The sequence below is a fragment of the Protopterus annectens genome, chromosome 2.part0 (assembly GCF_019279795.1).
Source record: "Protopterus annectens isolate FY-2018-M chromosome 2.part0, PAN1.0, whole genome shotgun sequence".
Lineage (NCBI taxonomy): Eukaryota > Metazoa > Chordata > Ceratodontiformes > Protopteridae > Protopterus > Protopterus annectens.
Genome location: NC_056728.1, coordinates 1,182,918,255 through 1,182,939,855, shown reverse-complemented (window position 1 = coordinate 1,182,939,855; position 21,601 = coordinate 1,182,918,255).

Here is a 21,601-nt window from a genome sequence, read left to right as displayed (position 1 = left end):
TAGGTAGAATGCGGTAAAGAGATGGGACTGGGGGAGTGTCCTAGATCAAATCCACAGTGGGGCGGGCACTGCAAAAGCCACCAAATTTAAACTACAAACCAAAAACAGGGACTCTTATGCAGATGCAGAGACAGGTATTCCATACATTTACAAATGGTATACATGAAAGTAGTACATACATGGAGTTTCTCTCCAAACAGATACAAAAGAAGAAGAGATGACAGTAAAATAGAGACATGATGGCATTATCAACATGCTTCCTCCAACAACCTTCATATTATTTGGGAATACTCAAAAATTCAAGAATAATGTGTTGCTGGACAATAGACAAGATTAAAGATTTCCCACATGCTGAAACTGTTACTTTTTATTCAAGCATTTAAATCCCATTAATGTTTCCATATCTATATTCCCATGTTTTATTTTGCACAGATTGTCTTAATATCTTACCAAATATTGTCTCCTTTGTTTGCTGTCTTCATGTGTGCCAGTTAGTATTATAGTATCATGTTTTGAAATCATTTCCACATAATCATTATTACTTCAACATGTCCCTTGTCCTTTTCTTGTTGAACTTACAGATTTTTTCAATAAAAAGACTGCAAATATTATTTCTTCTATTTATGTGTTGTACAGTGAATTGTTATGGTAGAATTTGCAACAATCATCCCCAAATTATGTGAGACTTTGATTTGAGGTTATTTAATAAAGTTTCTAATGGTTTGCTTAATATGGTACTGAAAGTACTTTTCAGAAATTCAGATATGAAAGTGCTGAAAGTGCCCCAAAGATGGCTAGTGATTATTTTCTCCTTCACGCTGTCTTTTCAGTATCACACAGGGATTTAACCCAAATGCTAGGTGAATTTATTTATTATTATTTTATTTAAATTTGTTTACTGGGAAAATCCAACTTGGAACGAGCCAATTTTCAGCGGAGGCTCAGAGAGAGAAACACTCTAGATGCATGTCTTTGCAACGCAGGAGAAAACCAGAGTGCCCAGAAGAAACCCACACAAACACAGGGTAGGGCATGCAGACTCCACACAGAAGGCACCCCAGCTGAGAATCAAACTGGGGAACCTCTTGCTGTGAGGCGACAATGCTAACCGCTGCATCACTATACTGAATAAATATATATATTACCATTAGCTAGGACAGAATAAAAGTAATCACATTTAGAAAATCTAGGACTTTGATATACTGCCTTCCAAGGACATTGGGATTTGTTTGTCTGGGGTATGATTTTTTGATATCTGTTTTATATCTGCCTTAAGACTCTACCATGCTTTCACTTGTATTGACGCAGTACTGCCTTATTAAAATATCACAAGGCCTGAGCCCAACCTTTTCTTTAACTTTTCTTGTGTTTATTATGTTTTCCTTTCTACCCCAGAAAAAAAGAACATTTTCTTTAATTAGTTTCCTGAGTGACCCACTAAGAAGTCCAAAGTCATGTATAAACCCTGCGCTATAACATGCCACACAGAAAAGACTTTATCTCTTGCTCTGGGTGGAGGCACTAAATCATGCATTACTTTTATATGCTTTAGGCCTGCTGCCATGACATTTTAGAAAATATAAACCTGTCATTTCCAAGGATAACATTATCAAGCTTACACTTAAACTTACAATTTTCCTTATTTACTGTAAGACAATTCTCTTTCATGGTGTAATTTTGCCATTCTAAGTAATATCATGTTTTGTGTAATTTCTCTCATACTCTCTATCACATTAAAGATATTTGTACTCCTGACCCCCTGCATAACTTGCACATTGAGACATTACAACATCAGAACAGACAATGATTACCAGTTTTTTGTACCTCATCAACCACTTTAGGGGGAGAACATTTTGCCATTCTAACTTACTAAACATGTTTACTCCATTGATTTCAGTTACGATGGTGTCCACTACAGATTCAGGGTACATTGATCTCTGCACAGCTTAGCTTGCAACTCATTTTTCACACAAGTTCTGACTTCACCTACCAAGGAAACTAATGTCATGGTATAGAGCGGTGCAAGACTTGATAACAATGTCCTTTGTTTAAAGTTTTTTTTTTTTTTTTTTTTGCTCTACATGAGAATGTTTAAGATATGGCTTTAGCCTTTGGTTATTATTATAATATTCTTAGAATATTATATTCATTCACACTTCTGTTTCTAGTAACATTTCAGTATATTTTTATTGTCTTTCTTAATTAAGGTATATGATCTTACCTCATTTTCTTTGCTCCTAGTCTCACTGTCTGCACTATCATTATTGCAATGTAGTCTTTATTGGTATTCATCTTCTTGCCTTTCCACAATTACTCTTTTTGCCTCTTTGGCCTATAAATATTGTAGTATGGTTTACCATTTGCTCCCTGGATATTGCACTCCTTTGCAAAGCAGATGTGGCTTTGCACATTTAAACATATTACCCAGAGACAGGCACAGACATTTTTCTGCACACTCTCTACCACATTGTATGAAATATATTTTCTAGTCATTTTGACTTTCTATGGGATTCAGACATATTCTTCAAATGTGGCTTTTTTATTTCACTTTTCTTGTCTTAATGATTTACCCGCCACTTTCCCTCCTTGCTATCTTTTTCCCCCATTTGTCATCCACATTCTTCTTTGCTTAGACTTCTTTTGTATCAGTTGAGGTAACAAAATATAAACCACTAGAGTCATTTTTTGCTCTGTCATTGTTTTTCCTCTCCTCCCATCTGCTGTGACAAACGTATCGCTTATGTTTTTTTTTTTTTTTTTGGCATTAGTAAATTTATAGTAGCTGGTCACAGAGGCTTGCCTGAACTCAAAGAGATACATCTCTACTTCCTTTATGTACAGGTATCATATTTCTAAACCACTGCCTGGAATGAGACATTGCCTATGAGCATTTCCAGACTGTGGCCTAGGATTGTGATACCATCCAAGCATGCTCATCTGCCTAGAATGGCTGTCACTCTGACTACTGCTTTTATACAAGGATACAGAAGGCAGCCTGTTTCTTAAAACACTCTTGCCCCAAATTCTTTCACTAAAGAGAGATAATTAGGTAAAGTCTTATCACTCTTCCCTTTCCTATGTGAACTTCATCTTGACTAACAGAGATATATGATGCAATGTTTCATTGTAAGTCTCTTGTAACACTGAACAGTCTCAAATAGAATCTCAGCACCACAAAACAGGGAGAGAACTGATAGAATTGCTGAGGCTTTGTTTTCTGTGCAGAATGTCAAATAACATTGCAATAGCTGAAAAAAAGGTTAATAGGTCTTTAGTTCTTTTAGACAGTCAAGCAAAAATTAATTAATGCTATCATAATTATAACTGGCCCTATAAATAGTTAAAACACTTGCTTAAAACATGCATTTGCATCACGATTCAGCATGTATGAAAAAGTAAATGGATAAATAAAAATAAAAAAGTTTCTCTGGACAGAATTCTGTGAGTCAGGTATCTGAAGAGGAGAGGTCCATGAAGGCTTACACAATATAAACAAAGTGCTCTTTCTAGCCTGCAGTGTGAAAACCAGTGGAAGTCCGTTTAACAAAAAACATGAAAAACAAAGGAGATTAAGTGATATGAAAGAGAAGACTGAATCAAAAAGACTGGATTCCAAGATGGTGGTCGGCTGAGCTGCACCCTCTCCACAAAGCTCTCTAACAAAGTTTAGATAATACCAATTCTGCCAATTACCTGCCAGCAATAAATGACTTAAAGAAAAGGAAAACCTGCAAGGAACCTGGTTCTACAGAAATCTTCAGTATATCTACAAGTAACATCAGAATAATTTAGTTTTACTGCATAAAAAGTATACAGAACGAGTTTCCACATGTAAAATAGAGGCGTCAAGGCTTCAGCACCTCTATAACAGACAGCAACCACGAGGGAAGCAAGAAACCAAATTCAGTGCGATAAAATGCCTAAAGAAGCTGAAGGTATGGAAACTCAAATATTTAAAACTAAGTTCTCAGCAATAACATCCCCTGAAAAAGATATTACACTTAAAAGGCAAAAAATCTCTAAAGCACAACACGATTTAAATAAAGATCCCTCTAAACAAAAACCTGAAAACTCCTTCACTATGGAAGATCTGAAGAGTGCCCTTCTTCCTCTACAAATGGCAGTTCAAAGCTTCTCGGACCAACTCAGCACATTTGGTGGAACTTTAAACAGATAGCTGAAAGAATGGATTCTGTAGAAGAAAGAATCAATTCAAATGAAAGGGACTTAGAACAGCTAAAATCAGAACTCAAAGATAAAGACAAGGCCCTGTCAGACATACACTCAAAACTGATTAACCTAGAAGTGAGAAGCAGGAGGAATAATCTAATTATAAGAGATGTACTGGAGAAATATGATCACAACCAATTGATACCTACAATAATGAAAATACTTAGTGCATTATTACACTCAAGAGACTCTCCATCGGAATGCACTATTGAAAGAGCCCACCGAGCTCTTTACAAATCTCAAACCAGCACAAGCCCACGATCTATATACGTAAAACTCCTAAATTTCCAAGATGTATAAGATGCTCTTTCCTCCTACAAAAAACAAAAACAATTTATGTAGAACAATCACCCTATCTCCATTTCTCAAACCTCCCTATGGAAATAAAGGAAAATCATCAGAAACTATCCCCATACTGTGCAGACCTTATCAAAAGGAAGATGAAGTTCCAAATGCGGTTCCCGAATACTCTAACTTTTTACCAAAATGAAGTTAAATACTCCATGGCTTCACCTAAAGAAGCCAATCCAATATTCAAGAAATGCTTCGGTAAAATACCTGTTGCATAATTATAATAATTATCACAACATTTTACTTCAGCTATTTTTTTCCTCTCATTCTACTTCCTCCCAGAGTAGTCACTAACCTTTTCGATTGATGCCTTCTGTTACTAAATCATTTTCACACCACCTATTGCATGTACGAGAATTCCTTTCTGAACTTTTAAAAAATAAAAAAAGGAAAAGAATCCAGCAGGTCCCTTCAGTTTGAAGTGAGGTTGCCAGTAGGACTCAAAAAAAGCCCGACGGTTCCAATAATCCATAACACAACTAAAACATAGAGTACTTCCTGCAATATTCCTGTATTTTGTGGCCAAGAACATAAGGATCACTATGGAGGCCTTCTTCTCCTCACACTTTATTACTACCCAGTATCGTAACCTGAAATTTGTGAATGTCTTTGTCCTAATGTTAAAGCATACAACGAGGTAATGAACATCGCTGAGGATCTTATGCACAGTGTCTTCATCTCGCAGGTATGATAGTGCTCTTTTGCTATAGCCATTAACTGGTTGATGTTCAAGGGAGAGCATTTAAATCCAGTGTGCTCATGGAGTGACTTACTCCTAGCTTGGCTCCCCGTTCAAATAAATCAAGTCTCTGACAAGTATTACATGTCTGGTAAGCAATTAGGGGAATAGAGATACTAAACACTACTCTTCTTGGGCCAACGATCAGCTGAGGTTTCCTGCCTCTAGCTGTAGCGGATATGTCTGGGGGTTCCTATCGTGAAATCAAATGTGAAGAACGCTGAATACCGGAAGGCCGAACTTGGTAGTTCAAAAGGTGAGAATGTCGAAGCCATGGAAACCCAAATTCTTTCCCAGGGAAAGAACTTGGTTGGCCGTTTCTGCGGATTCGGCATTTTCAGACTGGGTCAAGGTAAGTGTATGAACAGGTAGTGACAGACTTTAAGGTTAGGGCGCGGGTCAGGTAAGTGTGCGATAGTGACAGACTTTAGGGTTAGAGAGTGGGTCAGGTAAGTGTGCGGTAGTGACGGACTTTAGGGTTAGGGCGTGGGTCAGGTAAGTGTGTGGTAGTGATGGTCTTTAGGGTTAGGGCTGGGTTAAGGATAGTGCATAGAGAGTGGTGTATGTTAGGTTTGGTGTAGATTTGAAGGTGTTTGGTGTGATTGTGTTATGTGTGTGTTTTTTGTACAGCAAATTTTTTCCCTGGGAAAAATTTGCTGCTTTGAAGTTTCGATGTTATCCGAATTCGATCTTCCAAGTTAGAACTTATGGTGTTTGATATTTTGGAAGTTCAATTTCGTGATATAGACCCATGTCTGGTAGGGTTCCTCAAATAGTCATACCCCTCTCTGCACCTGTGGACTCAATTTGACAGGCCAGAATGGGTCAGGAGAGGACTGATAATTTAAAATTCTATGAGGAGTCAGCAGATAAGGATTAGAGATTCTGAGCATGGATTAGAGCTCAAATGATCTAGCGCAATGTCAATATGTATGGTCTTCACATTATAATTTATTTCTAATGAGGTGAGTGTGGATCTGCTTACTTGCTGGTGCTCTGGTTCATTTTAGACTAGGATCAGCAGGCTTGCGTCCTGCATATATAGGGCTAACAAGAAAATTTGCCCTGGTGCTCCAGTGATGTATAACACCCTGAACTTGATTTAACTATCTTGCTAGTTATTCCTTATTGTGGTTGTAGCTGTTGAGAGAGCACCTGAGCCAGTTGCTGAGCCCAGAACAAATAGGAGGTTAATTTCAACGAATATTTTGTCCATGTGTAATAAATGTTAAGCAACTGCTCTAACCAGATACCATGGTATCTGTAATGGGTGGTGGTTCTATGTAATCTGTTGTGCTTATTTTAAAGCTAAGACACTAATGTTTTAACACCGAAGCTGCACAACTCTGTTTTTTTTTTTTTCTCTTTTTGTTCTTGTTTATCTGTATCTGGGTAAAGTTACACTACTCCTTACTGCATACTTGGCATGATTATAATTGTGTGGTCTGGATTAGTGATAAATTCACATTCATGTATTGTTAGAAAATATTTATATAATCAAACAATATATCATGTGCTGGTTTGTAGAGCTCTATAACCTTCACCAATTTTAAATCAATAGGCAAATGTAATGACCTGGTAAATGTAATTGCCTTAAGTGTTTGATATGATGATTCATGTGTGCTTGGTTGTTTATTTTAAACTGTCGAATATATGCATATAACCTGCTTAACATTGTCTGTAACTAATTGTTGAGATATCCTCCTTCTCCTGAACCTTTTTGTAAGGCTTTTTATCCACTCCTTTATTTTTTATACTGTAGGTAAAAGATGGTATTTGTTTGTATACCTCTCAAAAATATAATTTATTTATTTAATTATTATAACATTAAAATCTTATAAATTCTAACACTACCTTAACTTGGCAAAACTTCACATTAGAGCTTGTTGGATTTGTTAGTAGGGTTCTTGATGATGTCATTTGGAATTAGTTTAATACTGTACATAGTATGTAAATTGAGTTTTGTATTTGTGCTAGCTAATCCTAGTATTGTTCCCATAATATGTTCACTTGTGGAATTCTTCTTTCTTTCTCTCTCATACTTAGAGTATTTGTGAAGCCTCATAATAGTTCCCAGATTACCCTGGTCTCCTCAGATTCGCATCCAACTCAAATTATGGTATACATAAAAATTAGGTATGGGGTGGAAAATTTCTTCATGGAATGTTGGAGGACTCTAAAATAAAAATAAAAGAAACCTATTAATGCACATCCTCTTAAAATCAGACTTGGACATTTGTTTTATTCAAGAAACTCACATGGTTCAAGAGGAATGGGGCACTGAAAAAAAGAGGAAATGGGTTAAAGATATAATTTCAGCAGGATATAGTTCTAACTCTAAAGACGTAGCTATTATCATTAAAAACTCATTTACACCTACCATCCTAGACAAGAATTCAGATCATGAAGGAAGGTGGAGTTACTTTACATTCTCAACCCCATTTCTCCCCAAACCAGTATTAGTCCTTAATATATATGGACCATGCTCTAGTCAACACAACTTTATTATGAAGATCTATAACCTCTTACTTAATTTCCCGAACTTCTATTACATCCTGGGAGGTGATTGGAATTCGGTAATTGATCCTAACCTTGACTGCTCTACTAGATCTAAATCATACAACACACAAGCCTCACTTGCCCTGACAGATTTAATTTTAGACTTTGGACTGATAGACCTTGTTTCCTTTGGGGATAGCATTCGTAATAAAAACTATACTTACTATTCCAGATGTTATAACTCATGGTCATGTACTGATTTTTTTCTAATTTCCGATATATTAACAAACTGATTCCAGATGTTATAACTCATGGTCCTGTACTGATTTTTTTCTAATTTCTGATATATTAACAAACTGGCAAATAAAATACTGTATTGAACCAAGATTTCTTTCAGATCACTCAAAGATTTCTGTATCTGTTAACCCTGTGTACTATCCCCCTACAATCAATACATCTTCTAATTGGACTTTAAATAATAACTCGTTACATAATTCCTCAATTACTGATGAAATTGCACTAGCTTTAAAAGAGCTCAGTACTGACCTTGCAACACAGACATTCATTTTGACATCCAATGGGCGTCATGCAAAACTGTGATCAGAGATCTTTTTATACAAAAATCCACATATCTTAAAAAACTAAGGAAAGAGAAAGAAAACTGGTTGATATCTGAAATTACGGACTTGGATGATAGGATCCAAATCAACCACTCCCCAGCCGTGGAAAAAGAAATGTTAGACAAACAAAAGGAATTATTTGACCTGCACCATTCCAATTACTCACTGCAACAACTTAGGTATATAAAAAAGTATTCTTAATGGATTCAAACCCCTTCCAAAGTACTAGCCAGATTAATTAAGAATAAAAAGAGATCACCCAGGATTAACCTTATCTGCCACCAGAACACACTTTTCAAATCAGACTCACAAGTTATCCAACTATTTCATCAACTTTACTCTGATATCTATGCAAAGAACAATCAACAAACCCCAATTCCAGTGATAAAAGATTATCTTAACAACATCACTTTTCCAAAACTTAATGAAGAACAGAAGAAGATTTACTGGACCCTATTACCCTACAAGAAGTCCTAATTAGCATTGATAATCTTAAGCCAGGGAAAGCTCCAGGGCCCGATGGTTATTCCTATGACTTTTATAAAAACTTTAAAGCGGTACTAGCTCCGATCCTGCTTAATCTATTCAACTACATCTCACTTAATGGAATATCAGACTTTTATCTCAACCATTCAAAGACCATATTGCTCCCCAAAAACAACTCGGATAAATTGAATGTGAATAATTATAGGCCAATTTCTTTAATGAATGTTGACATCAATTTTTTTCCTCTTTGCTAGCTGTAAGAATTAAAAAAGTAATCACTTCCTTGATCTCCAAAGAGCAAGCAGGCTTTATGTCTCAAAGACGTACCTGGGACAATACGCTGACATTAGAATCTATGATTGGACTTTTAAAAAATGATAAATGTCCTAGATATGCAATGATTCTGGATGTTTCAAAGACACTTGATAGGGTCAACTGGAGTTTTCTATTCACAGTCGTATCCTACTTTGATATCCCCTCTAACTTTATTAATATAATCAAAATTTTGTATAACAGTTCATATACATATATACATATAAACAAGAAAGCCTCAAAGCCAATAAAAATTTCAAATGGGACCAGGCAAGGGTGCCCCCTTTCACCTATTTTTTTCAGTCTATATCTTGAACCACTATTTCTTTCCATTAAACAATCAACCTACCACTCAATACCTAAAATACTAAACACGAATATAAGTCTGACTGCATTTGCCGACGACTTGAATGTCTACTTTGAACACCCTCTGACTGATTATAAAAAATATTGGCTACTATAAACACATTTGCTCATATCTCTGATTATAAAATTAATCTTAATAAATCATCCGCATTCCCGATAAATCCAGCAGCTCACAAAGAAGATCTCTTTCCTGTCTCTCCCTTTAACATGTCTTATTCTTGCAAATACCTAGGAGTATACTATGATCACCCTTTCTCTTCTACAATATTTTCCAATGTTTCCAAACTATGGTCAACACTATCCCAAGACCTAAACAGGTGGCAGCAGTTGAAACTGACCCTACTATCTAAAGCATATATTATTAAAATGAATATCCTCCCAAAGTTCCTTTATCACTTATACGTATCTCTCTCCTTCATTCTCAAATCATTTTTCATTAAAATTCACAAAGCCTTTTCAAAATTTATATGGCATCCAAAATCAGTTAGAGTATCATATCAGAAACTCATCTTACCGAAATCTAAAGGCGGTCTTAGTATGCCAGACTTACATCTCTACTGTAGTATTTTGCAAGCCAAACAGATTAATGTCTATCATTACTTATCTTCCATATAAATATACATGGACTCCCCCGTGGGTTAAAATGTGGTACAATCATATTATGGGTAATAACTTAAATCCCAAGGCTCTCCCCTTTTTAGACCCAGTAAAACTTAAGAAATTAAAATTACACCACATCCTGAAATGTAAAATCAATTCCTTCCAAGAAATCTTTAAATCCCTGAAGCTAGATAAAGCTCTCCTCCTATTCCAACCCATTCATCTAAACCCAAATATCAAATTAAATAATAATATGATCAACCTTGGTGACTTTCCTTTAATAAAAGACTACTCTCTATGGGACATCCACAAATATAAAGCTCTTTCACCATTAGAATTAAGAGACACCTTAAAAGTATATAAGAAATACATTATAATCCTGCGTCAAATCAGGGAGTTGATTACATCTCTAATTCAAGACCTCATGATTCTGACAATGATCTCACACAGGTTTCTAATCTAAGATGAAATAAAGAATGCTACCATTCAAAGGTTCCAGCCAAAAAACCAGGAATATTTAGAGAAACAGCTAGATGGAGACCACCACGATGTAAAAATAGAGTTGATTTATTTATATAACAAGCGCTTCCACAGGTTTCTAGTCTGATTCAGGTCTTATCAGACAATAAGAATATGCTCTCACGCTCTCGTAAACTTATAGATACAATCAGGTTTCAAGATAAATTGGTATATGCTAAATTCTGGGATCAACAAGGGATTATCTTAACAGATGAACAAAAAGTTTCAGGTATTAAATCTACCCTCATATTTTCCCCTTTCAAAAAGCTCATCTATACTCAATTCATGATTAACAACAACCTATACTACACTCCTAGTCATTCAAACAACTTTAATCCTAACATATCCCCTGCCTGTCCCTGTTGTTCTTTCCCCCAGGCCGATATCTTACATATAATTTGGTTCTGCCACTACTCTCACAGTATTTGGTGATCTCTAAAGGTGAGACTTGAAAAGATGGGTTACCACAAATCAACTCTCTGTTGGAAAATGGCTGTATTACACATTACTAACCTTGAATTTTCAAAATTAAGATTCCCCATCCTAATTACATTGTGCTTTCTAGTTAAATTCTATACCTCCAAAAATTGGTTAGACCTCTCTAAAATGACTTGGGAGGGGTTTAGAAATCTAGCTGTTAAATACATTACTTCACAAAAGCTCATTATTACCAATACACGCAAGAGCACATACTTTCAAAAAATTTGGGAGGTCATTTTTGAACTTTTAGCTGATAACTGACTATCAAAATATTGGATGACACACTATTACTTCTTGCTCTTCTTTCACATACCCCTTCCTCTCCTTACCTAAATACCACTGTTTTTTCTAAATTCTCCTCATTTTTGAGGCTCAAGATAACTGAACAGGGTTGATTTAGGTATTTAATTGAGGCTTATATATTTTATATGGGCAAAATAACTTACCACCTGCACACTTTCTTTCTTTCCCTTAGTATGAGTATCCTCATGTTTTGAAATCTCCTCAGTCAGCACTACTGTATATAGTGTAGATAGTTATTATTATTCAATGATACCTGCTGTTTTAATGTATTGTTGTAACTGCAATCGTCTTTGTATTGTGTTATCTCTTAAAGCAAAATCAATAAAAATTATATTTGAAAAAGACTGCTGGTTTGCTAACTACACCACTTGCCTGAGATGATTATCATGCATATTATTGTAGACAGAATAGGCTGAATTAGCAGCAAAGTTTTACTATTGTGACAACCACAAAGACCTGTTCATATCAGTAAGAAACCCAAAGGTTATGTGTGCAGTAATTTGACAGAAGCGGCCATTTTAGAAAAGAAAAATTTTCTCAAGTATGGGTAAGATAGACACAAATGCAGGAAAATTGCAATATCTGATTTTCCAAAGGAAAAACTATTTTTGTTGAGGAGGTGGAGGGGTTAAACATCTGAAGAAGTGAAGCAGGTATGAAAATGTGATAAGATAAGAAAATATCACATGTTATGAAACTATCGATAAATGTCATCTGCCTTTGTTCAGCATAAATCTGACAGAGACTTAAATAATTTTCTAACTACTTGAGGGAGAAACCAATTGGAATTTCTTGCTGTCAAGAGGATTTAACCACATTTGTTCATAGGTTCATAGGCTGACACTAGGCTATCGGCCCTAGGGTCTATACAAGCCTAGCCATAACAATTCCCTGGATATTTCTTCCCATAATATTTACTTCCCTGGACCTCTGTCTAGCAGGGTGACTGAATTTCTTATCTCCCATCCAATTGTCAAGGTTCCTTTTTAAGAGGGCCAAGGAGATGCTCTGCTTGACATGTATGGGCAGTCTATTCCAGAGTATGAGGAGTCTCTGGGTCAAAAACCTATCCCTCCAGCATGTTTTTTTCATTGTGATGACAAGGTTTAGATCCCTGGAGTGTATGGGTCTGAGGGATTGGGATTTCTTTAAGTGGAGCATGTCCAACAGCTCAGGGATTGACATGGTCTTGTATGTTAAGCAAAGATCACCTCTGAGTAGACGATATGCCACAGAGTATAGCTGGAGTTTTTTCAGACAGTCAGCATAGGGCATCTGTTTTAGGCCTGTGATTCTTTTAGTGAGGTATTTCTCTGGCCTTTCCAGCGGTTGCATATGTCTTGTGAGGTACATACCAAACATTGTACTCTATAATGGGTCTAATGAGGGATGAGCACAGTGGGACAATGACCTCCTTTTTACTGGATGAAAAGCCCTTAGTGATGAGGTTTGCCACATAGAAGGATTTCCTGACTGTTATGGCGATGTGGTTATCGAAGGTGAGACCACTGTCCCCCTGTGTCTGTATGTCTCTCATCACACTTTCAGTGTTTAGTGTACTGCCACCTATGTGGTAATTCATGGGTACATGATTTTTCCCAAAGGTGATAACTATATATTTCTTGGCATTAAACTTGAGCCCATGGCTCTGGTACCAAGCATCTGTTTCTGTAACGCCCTTTTGTAGAATATCCACATCATTTGGGGATTCAGTAATGGCTCCCAGCTTGCAGTCATCTGCGAACTTTGTTAGCCAGAGTCCATTAGTGTTGGCCTGTACTTCAGAGAATTAGATGACAAACAAAAGTGGCCCCAGGACTGAACCCTGAAGTATTCCACTTGTCAGTTGTCTGGAGCTGGATTTGGAGTTGGTTACTTTTACAGTCTGGGTTTTGTCAGTAAGCCAGTTGGCAACCCATCAAGCGATGTAGGGAGTTATGCCCAGCTTAATAAGTTTATCTATGATTCCAGAGTGGGGGATGGTGTCGAAGGCCTTGGCAAGGTCCAGATAGGCTGTGTGGACTGCCTTACCCTCATCCACAGCTTTGGAGACTGATTCGAAGAAGTCAATCAGGATCAGGAGACAAGATCAGCCCTTCACAAACCCAAACTGGGAGGGGTCCAGTGTTTGAAGGTTGCCAATGTCTTTGTTTATAAGTTCCATGATAATGCGTTCCATGCCCTTGCAGATCAGTCTCGTCAGACTGATGTGATGGTAGTTCCCAGAATCCAAGGTGGATTATCCCCTTGTGGCGTAGGGTAACTGAAGCTGTGCGCCATGCAGTGGGCATGAAGCCTGAGGTGAGGCTATGATTAAACATGACACTTAGGTGAGGTGCCAGTTCATTTTGTAGTTCATGTAGTACACAGCCCAGGATGTCATCTGGTCCCATGGATGCTGTATTCGTAGGTTTGGAGAGTGTGGTTTCTACCTGTGTGGCCATGATTACTGGAATTTGGCAATCTTTTAGTACTGAGATGGTCCCTTTAGGGCCCTGAGAGGGGGGGGGTGAAGTTGGCACTAAATCTATCTGCCAGGATATTGGCAATATCCTTGGGATCAGTATATTTAATGCCATTCTGTTGTAGCTCAGAGCAGATCTGAGCATTGCCATTTAGATTCTTGAGATAACTATAGAATGCCTTATGGCTGTCTTTGGAATCTTTGGCAATTTTATTTTCGTAACTAGCTTTGGAGGATTTTATGAGGGATCTCAGCTTCTTACTGAGGCTGGTAAGGGAGTTTTTTGCATCCTGGGATTTTCCTCTTTTCTGCAACAGTTTAGTCCTTCTGTTGTATAGTTTGTTTATGGCAGGTTGTATAGTTTGTTTATGTTAATAGTTATTTACATTTTCTCTACAAATCATACTTCAATTCTTTAAAAAGAATGCATCCTGCAGAGTATAAAAATTAACATGAGTTGATAAATTATTTTTAAACAAGTTGCTTGAGTTGAGCAAACTAATTGTAAATAAATGATATCTCAGAGAACTTTTGGATACTATCTTACAAAAAGTGAGACAAGGAAGGGCAGACAAGTTGAATCATAAATTAAACTTTTTGTCTATACTAATTTTAAGATATTAATGGGTCCACCAGGGCAGGTGGAAACTAGATACCAATCCAAATTTGAATCATAGGAAGGATTGAAATGTTGAAGATGTTATTGGAAAACAACAGCTGCACTGCAGTGTGACTAACTAAAGTAGAACTTTTACTTTTGGTAACATTGGAAGAATTGATTTTTGTTGTAATTTTGTACTTTATTTTGATGTAGTTCGTATGATGCTTTCTACATTGCAAGATTAATATCTTAAAGAAGGTTAAAGAACTTACAAATGCACATATGCTATTAAAACTAAAAATCAAAACAATTACAAAGAATTCAAATATATGTAATTTTATGTACTGGGAAAGTGAGCAATGATGAATGGGGTGGTGATGCAGAAAGTCTATTGTAGAAAAAAAGTGGTTAGGATAAATTCTGAACAGCCACAAGGAATGTAAGATTTTCTTACTGTTGAATGTATTTTGAAACTAAAATCACTACCTTATTTAAAGTCTGTTTTTTACCTTAATTGGTTGTATGATTCATGTTTTAACAAAACATGTTTTTAAACTATTTCATTGAGTGATACACATTTGTAATGAAATGTATTTACGTTTTTAATATTCATTCACAGGAGACATTACTTGGACATATTTAAATAAGGAGAATGTTTTAGGTACTGCTTTGGAATTCTAGATTGTACTGCATTTATTATCTGCTGAACTATGTTATTTATTTATTTATTTATTTCAGTTTGATTACCAGGGAGGTCCACTGGGCTTGGGGGCCCATTTTCAGTGGAGGCCCAGGGAGAAAAGCTCCACATTAACAACAATTTTAATTACAAAAAAGAGTTCAGACACAGATAACATTACAATTAACAGTTTTGTACAAAAATAGACTACAATACCAATATCAGCTGGCTTAAAGCAAAAAGTATTAACAATTTAAGTTAAGTTCAGTGGGAAAAAGATTGCCATATGTATAGAAAGCAAAGAAAAGGTAAAGAAGAAAAATTAAATCATTAAAAACTTTAAATGTTTAGAAGATTAATGCAATTAGTATTTTAGTTGAGGAGAGGAGGGTAAGGAGATCTGCCTGGGTAGCTTAAGCAAATGAGGAAAAAAATGCTTTAGTAGCTACTACATTTAGAATTATAAGTGGGCTTAGAGGAGGATTAAGAAGGTATAGAGGTTAGCCTGGAGAGAAAGGGGAGGATAATTGGACAGCTGTTGGTCGAAGGGTACAGTTGCATATCCTATTTAGATAAAGGTGAGAATAAAGTTGGGTTTTGAAGTTGGTTAGGTTGTTGCAGGTTCTTAGGGAGGTGGGTAGGGCATTCCATTTTTTAGCAAGGGTGAAGGATAAGAGAAGTTGGCCTGCTGGGAGCTTTGGTTTTTGTACTGTGATCTGGTTTTGGTGAGAAGATCTAAGGGATCTGAGGGGAGTATAGGGTTGAAGAATATTTGAAAGTGCAGGACAGTTAGTAGGATGGAACAGTAGTTTATGAGCTGTGGTGAGTTGGAGAAAGTTAAGATGATTTGGGAGTTCAAGCCAGTTTAGATAGTGAAGGGAGGTGCAGTGATGTGAGGAGGATTTGGATTTAGTGACAAATTTAGAGATTTTATTGTAGCATTGTTCCAATTTGGAGGTAAGGGTAGAAGATAGGTTAGTGAGCAGAGGAGTGCCATATAGTAGAGATGGAAGGAGGAAAGTAGAGGCAAGGGTTAGTCTAGTGGAAGGGGACAGAAAGTGGATGTTTCTATACAGTAGGCCAAGTTTTATGTGTGTTTTTTTATGTTTAGTTGAATATGAGTATTGAATTTGAGCTGGTCATCTATTGTAACACCAAGAAGTTTAGTGGAGGTTACTATTTCAATTGTGGAGTTGTTAAGGCTGGTGATTTGGAAAGAGTTTTTGTCAAGAGATGAGGATATGGAGGGGGAGAAGAGCAGGTTCTTGGTTTTATTGGCATTTAGGGAGAGGTGGTTTTGGAACATCCAGTTTTCAGTGGTTAAAAATGCTGTTTGGGTTAGAGCTTGGAGCTCTGTTAGATAAGGGGCTTGGCAGATCAGAGTGAAATCAGCAGCATATTGCACAATTGTGGTGTTGGGGATGGCTTTATGAAAGTTGTTAATAAAGATATTAAATAGTAATGGGCCAAGAATGGAACCTTGGGGTACTACGGTAGGGGTAGGAAGGAAGGTAGATGTAGCTTGGCCCCACTTCACAGCTTGGGACCTGTTTGAAAGGTAGCTGGAGAACCAGCAAAGAGCTTTTTGACTCAGGTTGAGGTCAGAGAGGTGGTTTAGAAGGAGTTAGTGGGAGATGGTGTCAAAAGCTTCTATAGGTCTAGTTGAACAGATGACACTAAATTACCGGAGTCACGTGCAGAGTTCACAGAATGAAGGAAGGAGAGAAGGGCAGTGTTAGTGCTTTGTCCAGGGCGGAAGCCATGCTGGGTTGGAGAGAGTAGTTGGTGTTCAGTAAGGAAAGGCATGAGCTGTAGGTGGATACATTTTTCTAGGATTTTGGATATGGGGGAGAGGATGGCAATGGGACGGAAATTGGAGATGTTACAATTTTTGCCTCCTTTGTGAAGTGGAAGAATGAAAGCAGAATGCCAGAGTTTGGGTACATAGGATTCGAGTAGAGACCTATTTATTAGGATGCTGATGGGAAATGCTATGGAGTCAGAAGCTATCTTTAGGAAGGAGGAAGGGATGTCATCGGGGGCATTGGAGCAAGGCTTTAGCTTATAGAGCAGTTTCTTTATTAGGTTGGTGGATACTGGTTTGAGGTTGAAAATCTGTGGGGCTGAAAAGGGAGAGGAAGATAGATTTGGGGGGAAGGGTTGCTGTTAGTGAAAGTCTTGGTTAGTTCGGCGATAGAGGAGGTGAAGAAGGAATTGAATAGTGAGGCAATTTCTGTGTCAGATTTGCTGGTGTCAGGACAGGGATTGTTTTTTCTACCTGGTATAAGGAGGGAGTTAATGGAGTTCCAGAACTGTTTGGGATTTCTTGTGTGGTTTTCCTGTAGTTTGATGTAGTAGGATTTTTTATCTGTAATGACTAGTTTTTTGGCAAGATTTCGTAGTTGTTTAAACTTAAGGAACATTTCAGGTTGTTTGTGTTTAAGGTAGGCTTTCCAGGTTTTATCCCTTTGAAGCATAATCTTTTTAGTGTCATTGGTGTGCCAAGGGGTGGTTTTAGTTTTGATTCTTTTTCGTCTTATTGGTGCTTGGGAGTTAAGGATAGTTAAGAATGTGGAGTTGAAATACTCAACAGCTTTGTCTAGAGGCAAAGTTTTTAGGGGGTTCCAGTTAGCTTCAGGGAGTTTGAGAAAGAAGCTTGATTAAAGTTAGTTAGGTTACGAGTTTGAATAAAGTGGTGAGAGGAAGGCGAGGAGGGAGTGGCTCAAATGAAGAAGGCAGGGAGGTGGTCTCCTAAAGGGTCAGGATTGACACCAGATTTTATAACTTTGTGAGGATGTGATACTAGTATTCAGTCAAGTATGGAGCCAGGGGGGTTAGTTTTGTTAGGTCTGGTAATTGAGTTTGTAAGTTGAGTGATGTTGAATAGGTTGATAGTAATGGAGGGATTAGGCTTGCTGATTTTTCCCCAGTCAATGTTTACATCTCCCATAATAAAGGTTTCTAGTTTAATGTTAGAAGAGGACCATGAGAGGATGTATTCTAAAGTATTGGTATTGTTACCAAGAGGAATGTAGAGGGAAATAATACAGATGCTTTTGTGGTTCTTTATTTTTAGTATACCAATAACTAGTTCTGCATTATTAAAAGAGGGGATGGTGTTGGGGTATGGGGTCATAGTTAGGAGGTTAGAGTAGATTAAGGCAACTCCACCTCCTCTTCTGTTAGTACGATCAGATCGGAGAGAATGAAATCCTGGAGGTAGGAATTCAGATTCATTAATGTGTGGTTTTAGCCAGGTTTCAGAGATGGCTGCTATGTCTGGGGAGTTATGGGAGAGCCAGGCATGGAAGAGTGTTAATTTATTTTTTAAACTTTGTGCGTTGATTGTGAGGAATTTGAGGTTTTTATGAGTAGTTTTATTTTTGGAGCAAGACTGATTAGTAGGAGAGAAGTTTGGGTCTGGATTGGGGTGTATGTCTCCAGCTAAATGAAGACCAGTAAAGTTGGGGATACATTTATTTGATTTTTGTTTAGGTAGATAATGTTGGTAGTGAGTTGGTTTAAGTTTGTAGTAGTTGTTAGTGATTAGAAAAAGTTTTATTTTTAAGAGAAGGAGAGGGTGGGAGGGAACTAAATTTGCAGAGATGTTGTGGAAGTGTGATGTGTAATGGTGCTGGGGAGTGAAAGGGGGAGAGGGAATATGAGAGTTAGTATAGGAGGTTAAATGGTATAGTGTTAGTAGAAATAAGATGAAGGGAGAGTAGAGAAGTACTTTGGAAGGAAGGCTGAGCATGGTAATGGGAGACAGTTAAGGATTAAAAGTGAAAGGAGATATGAGATTGTGTGTTGGGGGTGTGTTATAGAGAAGTAGGCAGGGTAGAAAAGTGGGAGAGTGTAGGGTGTATCCTGATAGGCTGGAGAGTAGGGAAGGCCTAGTAATGATGAGTGTCCTGATTGGTTGGGGAAGGGGGAGGGACCATAGAGTCAGGGATAAATCTAGGACTACTGGGGGTGGGTGAAAATTGGGGGTAGGGAAGGGGAGCAGAGTGAGCCCGTAGGGCGAATGGAGCGGGAAGAGCCAGGAAGGCAGGAAGGCCCAGAAATGATCATTGACCTGAGGCAGGAGAAGGAGAACTACTGCAAGGGTGCAGGTATATGAATTAAAAACTTTATTTGTACTAAAAATTCTTAGTGTCCTAAATCAATGGGGAAAAACCTTCTAGTAAAGCTGAGGATGACAGTACAGCTGTCTTGGTGAGGGACAGATACACTTACTAAAGTAGGTATATGTGTGAGGGGAGATAAAATTACAGCTTTCTTGGAGAGGGGCAGAGCCACTTTCAGGGTAGAGTTATTTAGTGGAGAGTAAGGGGGAATGTATTGCTGGGCTTAAATTATAGGGAGTATGCTGCCACCTAGTGGAGAAAGGAGGGATGTGCATTATCAGGAGAAGAGGTTCCACTTAGAAGTTCAGTATATAGAAGTTAGATAGCGGTAAGTATGTGGAGTAGATTGTAAGACAGTAAGCCAAGGATGGGGTGGTGGTGGGGGGGGTTGTGCAGTGACCACTGGTAGGCTGCTTTCACATGTACTGAGGTAGAAATGCTGCTCAAGTTACAGTCAATGCTAGTAAAACATATTGTAAGATAGAGTACATACACTGAGTCTCTTTAGGGAGATAGGGTCCCAATAAACTTAATATAGATCAAGTAGACTGCCCACCGCCGTCTTCTCTGAAAGGAAGGATATTCTGTTTTGTAGTGAAGGGAATAACACCTTGGGGAGTGGCTGAAAAGAAGAATGAGAAAAAACCAAAACGTTAGAAAAATGGGGTAGGGGGAAAAGGGGAGAAGGAGAGAGCAAAAGTAGAAAATGCAGAGTAGAGGAGGGAGTATTATAGTGTGGAGTGAAGTGGAAGAGAGGAGAAGATAAAAAGTAAAGTGGAAGCAATAGTGCAATAGAAAGTCAGCAAATAATTGGATAATTTAGATGAGAACACATACATAATGCAATAACTAGATGCTTCTATCTTACTGTTTGTCTCTTGTATTTTATTGTCTAGAGTTTGCAAAGATTATTGGTAAGATTTAATTTTTTTTTTGGTTTTCTATTTGCAGATGATAATGTAGAAAATGACTGGTAGTTCTTAGAACCTTTACCTTCAGGAGTTCATCTATCTAGTTTGTTTGATAGTGAAAATGGAATTTTGAATTTATTGTAAAGGAGGTTGGGTAATTATGCTCATAGCTACATTGATTGGCTAACTTGGGATAAAGATTAAGTCATATGTCACTGCGCATAAGATTTAGCAACATTTTTTTAATCCATTGCCATATTATTTGGCATCCTACACAGAAAATAAAGCCTCAACAAATGTGTTGGTTCTCTCCCTGTCTTGTGGTGGTAAGAGGCTATTTGTGACTGTAACAAGAGACACCGTATATATTTTTGGTTTGAAAGCACAGTCAAAGAGACAAACCAACACTGAATGATCCCAAGCAGCTTTGCTCCAGGTTAATCAAATCCATCAAAGCACTGCCAAAACTAATGAGATTGTTAGAAACATACACTGTGTTCTGGTGAAGTAAAAGAGTAGTCTCAGGTCAGTAAAAATTTTATAGACACTGTTCATTTCAAAAGAAACTTCCCAATCATAAATCATTTATGGGGAACAATATGGACTTAGATTATTGCTTTAAAAACAGACTAATACTGAAGAGTTTAAAATTAAAAAAAAATTCCCAGTGGCATGGAACATAACATTGGAATCTATGAAGAGTTATTGTTTCATGTGCAGTTTCATTGCTACGCTTATTAGTTATAATGACAGTTTAATTAAGGAGTTGGAAAAAGCATGATTGTACACAGACTCTTTCTGAGACATGATGATTTCAACACTTACAAAAAGTTGATGAACAAGGCTATTTTAAAAAAGGCAGATTAGAATTGAACTTGATTACAAAAGTGGCGCATTACGCCTTAACAAGAGAAAAAAAATATTAAAGTTAATGTGAATGACAAAGGCAATGTTCTTCCTTAATCCAGTCATACTTACATTGGTTGTCACATCAACACAGAATTTCTTTTCCCTGTATGCATGCTACAACCACAGAGAACTTTGTATACTCAACTTATTCAGATAAGGCAGATTATTATTATTCAGATCGAGCAATATCTGAACTGTGAATAGAATACATTACAGACAAAATGAAGTGTACAAAGAGGCAATGTGAATGTCAGGCAGACAACTCTTTTTGGATCTTTAGAATTGCAGAGTGAGAGGTAAGTGCCATGGCAGTCAAACCTACAAAAAATGGACCTTTTAGAAGAGGAACCAAAGCAGAAAAATGCATTTAATTACAGTTCTTGTCTGCTGTGCAAAGTTAAGTGT